The 6600-nt window shown below is 39.6% G+C and overlaps 3 protein-coding genes across 4 annotated transcripts in view; 2 read left to right on the top strand and 1 right to left on the bottom strand.

Moving 5' to 3' along the window:
• The window catches only part of twin (CCR4-NOT transcription complex subunit 6-like twin), a 292189-nt gene that overhangs the window by 105649 nt on the left and 179940 nt on the right, over positions 1-6600 (top strand). The window lies entirely within an intron of this gene.
• The window catches only part of LOC147908613 (uncharacterized), a 146553-nt gene that overhangs the window by 65929 nt on the left and 74024 nt on the right, over positions 1-6600 (bottom strand). The window lies entirely within an intron of this gene.
• The window catches only part of LOC147908614 (CCR4-NOT transcription complex subunit 6), a 361019-nt gene that overhangs the window by 336982 nt on the left and 17437 nt on the right, over positions 1-6600 (top strand). The window lies entirely within an intron of this gene.

The following is a 6600-nucleotide window of genomic DNA, read 5'->3' as shown; positions in this document are numbered from 1 at the left end:
TTTTCCAAAATGCAGGATGAGAAGGAAAGATGCAATTTCATAGGATAGAAAAGATAGATGTCTTCTATGTAAGCTTCTCTCATTTTCCGCAATGTAATTTAGAAAATTGGAGGCACACAGAGATAAACTGCAAGCTCCTGCTGGTGTCGCTGCGTTCGTTACTATTTTTATCGCTTTTATGGTCGATCATCCACCGTCTATTCCTTCTTCCCCTTTATCGCGCAGCCGGCGTTCTTTTGAATTAATACAATATAAATGCAAATTGAATCGCAACGTTCAATAGCCACGGCAAGAAGATCCGTCGACTAATCGCAGAAGCCGCTCTGGACCGTCGATCCTTCTCAAGCTCTTGCTTGTCTCCTTCCGATAATCATGTAACAGAGGATTCGAGAACTCGCAACGACAACCGAAGCGATAATCCAATTAAATCAGATGTCCGATATGAATCGACAAATGATGACACGTGTGTGAAATTAGAATAATTTAAGATAATGTTTCGGAGAGATCGAATGTTACTTGTGGATTTCAATTTTTTGTGCACAAATAGTATGTGCAAAATATATAATACAGCTATCCCTTTGTTTACGACTATTTCGATTTATGGATTTTTGAACTTACGACCAAAGCTAAGAATTAGAAAAAGAATATATATATATATTATATTAAAAAATATAATATATATATATAAAATAGAAATATTATTAAAAAAGAAAGAAATACGATACATTCAGTATTATATAATTATTTCGACTTAAATCGAAGTCTCGGAATAACCTCGTCGAAAGTAGGGGGATACCTGCAGTGTGTTTACGTATTTCATGTTTTGTTGAATTTTACTGTTAGTATCCACTCCCCATGGATACTATTAAAAAGCTGAGGGAGCGCACAGAGAGGTCCGCTGGAGTTTACTTTGTAAAATTGTATGCACATCGTATTTTAAAGCACGTTTTGTCGAAACGATATTGTTGACGGACGTGCAATGTGAGCTTTTTATCGAGATTTCCGCGCCGTAAATCGGTCGATCGGAGCGACAAGTTTTTCCGTGCTTTTCAATCTTTATCTGGTTCCTGGTCGTTCTGTCATCAGACGATCTTCTCGTAACGGGAGGACAACTTCTTCTCGCGAGTTTGAATCAAAAGCGATTCAGAGAGTAATCGCACCCTTGCACTAATACCATTTAGCTTAGACATTCTACCGTATTATTACCTTCCACAAATAGCAGGCAGACGAACAGCTAAAACACTAATAGGACAGTGACCGTTGCGTAGAAACCAGGGCATTCGAATGCGCGTAGTAACCTTCCCCCCCTCCCCCCCCTCTCTCTCTCTCTCTCTCTCAAAGTGTCAGTATCGAACGGGCACACATCCCACTCTCTTTCTCTCTCTCGTTTCTCACTTGTCACGATCAATCCTAGCTAGCAATCAATCTTGCACCAACCAATTTCCCAATGTCTAATTAACCCACGATCTTTGATGGCTCCTCTCGTTAACTCGTATCAAACTACTCAAATACTTTCCTAATTCAAAAAGTATTTCAATAGTTCATCGTTTCTTGACACTGAAGATATTGCGAATTAGCAATGAAAGCAGAAAATTAAATTTAAAGTATGCTGTAATAAATATATAATTTAATCTGTCTTTAATTTTATATAAAGAAATTGATAAAATTCGTAGATTTAAAAATTAATCTTGTAAGAGAAGATTTAATTTTAGTCTAATTTTGTTTTATTGAAATAATTGATTTAAAAATAAGCAGATTTTTCTTTCTAGATTAAAAGAAAAATCTGCATATATATACATTACGTTATTTGAAAAAAAATTTTTGAGTACGTTTTTATTTTAAGTTTTTTTCACATTTACAGTATATACATAAGAAGAAAAATTGTGAAAAAGTAAGATTGATTCTTTCGCTTATCATCATTCATTTTTTAAATTGATTTCTTCTTTTTTTTTTCTCTGCATATAAATCTTAATCGCACTCGTAAGAAAGAGAACTAGAATTTCTCTTCGAGTACTCGCGTATTATATACGTCGCGACGAGTTTCCAGCTGGTCGTACTTGCGCGTAACTCGTGCGCATACCTATTATCGCACCCATAAATTTTTATGCGACGCTGGATAAGCCGTCGTCAGTTGGCAGAGCAAACTTCCGCCCTTATTGTAACTCCGAGCGCGAGATTGCGAATGCACCTCGGCTTACTTACATTGGAAACAATAAAATCGTCCCGCAACGACCGTCAGTCATGAATTTACTTACGTTATATTTCGAGTAATGCAGTGAATAAAAAAATATATCGAATAATCATAATTTTCTATGACAGTAAAGATAGCCGCGTTTGAAATGCATACTGTACGAGACAACTAGCTTCGTGAAGAAATGTACATTTACAAAACTTTATCGGACTAATCGCTGATTGTTGAAATTTTACAAAGTTTTTAATAAAGGCTGTATATACGTAAAAATACGATAGATAATTGTAAAAGTTTCTTTCGTTTCAGATATCAATCTGTTTTAAAAATTAAAGTAATTTAATTTTCTAACTGTATACTGTAAAAAACGCTTTATATATCGCGATCAAGTACTCTTGTAATTTTATTTCGGATTTGCATTCCCTTAATTCTTTTTGTAAAAATTTGAAATATTATTCGCTCTCTTTCCCTCCTCAAACTCGATCATTTACAATGCTTAGAGCATCGGCGAATTTTTATCGGAAGACCGGAAATTACGGGGATGACTTTCGCTGGATGAACGAATGAACCTTCCATCGTCATTGTCGGCTAAACGGTCCAAAAGAGAATTTCGATCGACTCACGGATCGTTATTAATGATCGCATATCGCGCGACGAGATCTTCTCGCTCGAACGCCTCGGCGGGCGCCGATATATGTATATGCATAAATCGATTTACGGGCCGCTTCGTTGATCACGTTCGTGCGTTCATCTCGTCACGCCCCCGAGCGAGTGTGATGAAAACATTCACTCGGCATCCGTCTCGTATCGATCGCATTACCAGAGCTGTGCCACGTGGTAACGAGATTATGCGCTGTCGATTTTATTCATCGTTACTCGCCAACGAAGATTTGCGAGAGCAGAGATACGTCACCTGCATATTCACCCTGCACGTTCATACCGCGATATCGTGAGAAAGTGTTATTTGATCTCGCGATCGGTATAAACCGGGTTTGATTGATATTCTCCTCGCGATATTGTTACGTTGCACGATCGCTGCTCACGTGAAATCTTCATATTTTTACTCGAATTTCACTTTTGTCATTTTGCTTTTCTTCTCATCGTATTTCCTGTTTCAATTCATTAATTCTCACGTCCGTGCGCTGTCATATACGTTAATGTGACTATTTGTTAAATAATAATTATTTATCAACTTGACAAATATATATGTGCTGAAGAGAAAGCGTTCTTTTCCTTTCTGTTTTCATTGAAAGACTTCGTATAAGGTAGCATGGTCATCTGCCGATGCCATCTGCGTTTCCCAGGGTTAAGGGCGACACTGCGTGTGAGAGTTAGAGAGTGATAAGAATCCGTTAGATTGGTGTGTGTGTGTGTGTGGAGAGGACGAAAGCATTGGAAAGAGATATGGATAGGAGAAAAGAGAGGGATGGCGAGAGACAGGCAGGTTGGATGGAGTAGGTACACGCGTGGCTTATTTGTATGCTCGCGTAAGGTGCTAATTTGCGAAGTACACGGCGTATATGCGCGCATAGTGTGCATACGAACTACATGTGTGTCCTCGAACGAAGCGTGCACAGGTACCGCAAACTATGTGAAACCAGAGGTCGAGTGGAGGGAAGAGGAACTCTCGACAGCGAAAGAAGAGATGCAGGAGGGAAATATCGAGAATTGTGCGCGCAAACGTGTGACTGCATACTCTCGCCACAGTTAGAGGTGCTTTGCCAAGTCCCGATATCGCACATACGAGAAATTTCCGATTTGCCGATGTCTGAGGCCGGAAAAGTTACTACTTGACTTTTCTTTTCTGTGTCGTTATCATTTTTGCATCAAAATCGGCGATGTAACATCTGATAGATTGAAAGGTAGTCCATAAGTAGAATCAAGCTTAAATGAAATGAAAATGATTTTTTTTAAGTCGATGAAAAAATATATTCAATCGTATCAACTAGTTCATCCTTATGTATATCATAATAAGTCGATTTATAATAAGTCTTGTTTGTCGTATTTAATTTTGATTAATATAAGTACGATTATTAAATTAGTTGAATATGGATTATAATTCTGTAATGTCTGACAAATTAATTTTTTGAGTTCGAAAAAATTGAATCTCGAGAAAAATAAGTACAATATTTTTGCTTTGATTTCAAAGTAATCTTTCTGCGAAATTATCTCAATGATTAATTCGCCAAATTTAATTCCGATATCATCTCGATAGATCGACATTGAAACGACTATTGTTATTCCTAGCGAAACTTCTTGAATTCTAATATCTATAACCGAGGAAACGCGTGCGACTCGTGTACATTGCCGATCAAAAGGAAGAAACGGAAGGAAATGACCAGTGGCGGATATCCATATCGCGATACATCTGTCGCTGACACGAACGTTTCTGTAGTTTCCGTTCTGCACCGTCCAATCTCGTTTCCTTTTCTATCTATGCGCATTTCTCTCTCTCACGTACACACACGCACACTTATATATATATATATATATATATATCTGTGCCACCGCTTCTTTTCGTACCGTTATGAACTACGACACGTCCGCTCGTAAATCCCGTGGATGTCGAACGATCTACTAGCGGTTATCGATCGCCGATCCGAGACTCGTTGATTACACCACCGCGAGCTTAGGTCACAAACCGAAGTAAATACACCTCCTGTTCCTGACCCTCGCAGCCTTTTCACACGATTACACGGGGGAGGGGAGAGAGATAATTACCGATGAACCGGGTACATTAATGCATACGACACGCGCGCGCGATTCTCTCTCTCGTGCTGACCCTCTTCATTGATCTTTTTCTTCTCAAATTAATTGCAAAGAGCGTCTCTCTAATGATTAACCAATCTACGGATCGTCAAACCGGTCCATGTCGAATCACGGTGTACTTTTTTTTTATCAGGGATCGCTTACGCTAATTATTTCTTCATGAACCGGGAACCCGCGCAAACTTGTCTGACAAATTAAAGGGTGTCGTGTCGACTATGATTTTGATCGATGGGTTTCTCTTGAAAGTTAACTCGCATACCTATTGACGTAAAGACGATGTTCCATATGCAACGACCCAGCATATTCCTCTATCCATGTATCCCGGATTTCTACTAACAGCTGCCTACTTATCTAATTTCCTTTACGACCTTAGATGATGGCAGACACATTGCCAGTCAATATATTAATACGATTCAGTAACTAGAGACTCGATTTGACTTCTATCGAAGCTAACTGTCATTAAATTCACTGTGCGAGCATTAATATGCACGACAGCGTCGCATTCCGACGTCGTCGTCTCAACGCATGAGATGCGCAGTTAAACGGCCCAATCTCGCGCGATTATGCATCTCAGTCAAAAACACGTTTCCCGTTTCTACCGCGACTTCTCTCGCGGACACGCACGTACAATGACGGCGCGACGACAGATTTTTTTTTTTCCGACGTCCCATCCGATTATATTCTCGATCCTTTATGCGCGCGTGCCATAACGGCCGCGTATAAGTAGCACACAATGCGGTAACCGTCGGAGACCGCAGTTAGGGGTTAAACGTGCCTGTGCACCCATCGCCGTCGGTCCATCGCCATCGACCATCGCCATCGCCATCGCCATCGCCATCGACCGTCGTCGTCGCGTTCTCGCTGACAAATCGTTTGACACCCGTGTACACGCGTGCGCACCTTAATGATATGCTGCCGAGCGCAAGATGCCTCCTTTGCATCCGTGACGTATCGTAGCTGCACCATACCGTAATGATATGACCGTGGTGTGCTATTAATTTAGCCGCACGAAATGTTTCCGTCTAAGGCCGGTATTCATAGTCGCGGTTCTTACATTTGAGATCGTCTTAATTACAGTCTTTAAGTCATAAGCCAATCAGAAGATTATATTAGCATCTTAACTCCTTCAGACCTGATTTTATTGGACCATGTTAAAAAAAAGAAATGTGTTTTTCATTCAATTTATGCGCACTTTAATCAGAAATTTATATTGTATTGAACGATTAATTTTTTTCAAACTTTTTATTACTCGTTTAACATATACATTGTTACGTACGTCAGGTGGTGTCGATAAAGTTAAATAAATTCAACGGATAATGTCTTTAAATTTGATGCATGTATTATACATTACAATGTACACAGGTACTAAAGAGTCAGTCAAGACATTACTTAAGACGTTCTTAAAATAAGAACGGGGTATGAATACCGTCATAAAGCATAAAGCGAAAGAGAGAAGGTGAGCGGGAGAAGGGAAGATGACAGAAAAGAAGAATGACGGTGCACGCCGCGACGCTTAATTGAACGGATACGCTCGTGTTCGCGAACGAGGATGAGAATTCGCGTTTGACGTTCGTAGCAATGGACATGTACACACACAGTATATACTCGCATTATTCGCGATCTTTTGCGAAACGGCAAGTACG

Source organism: Acromyrmex echinatior, chromosome 9 (genome assembly GCF_024713525.1).
Source record: "Acromyrmex echinatior isolate Ae372 chromosome 9, ASM2471352v2, whole genome shotgun sequence".
In the NCBI taxonomy this organism is placed as follows: Eukaryota; Metazoa; Arthropoda; class Insecta; order Hymenoptera; family Formicidae; genus Acromyrmex; species Acromyrmex echinatior.
Note: the sequence above shows the minus strand (reverse complement) of the source record. Positions and strands in the feature narration are given on the sequence as shown.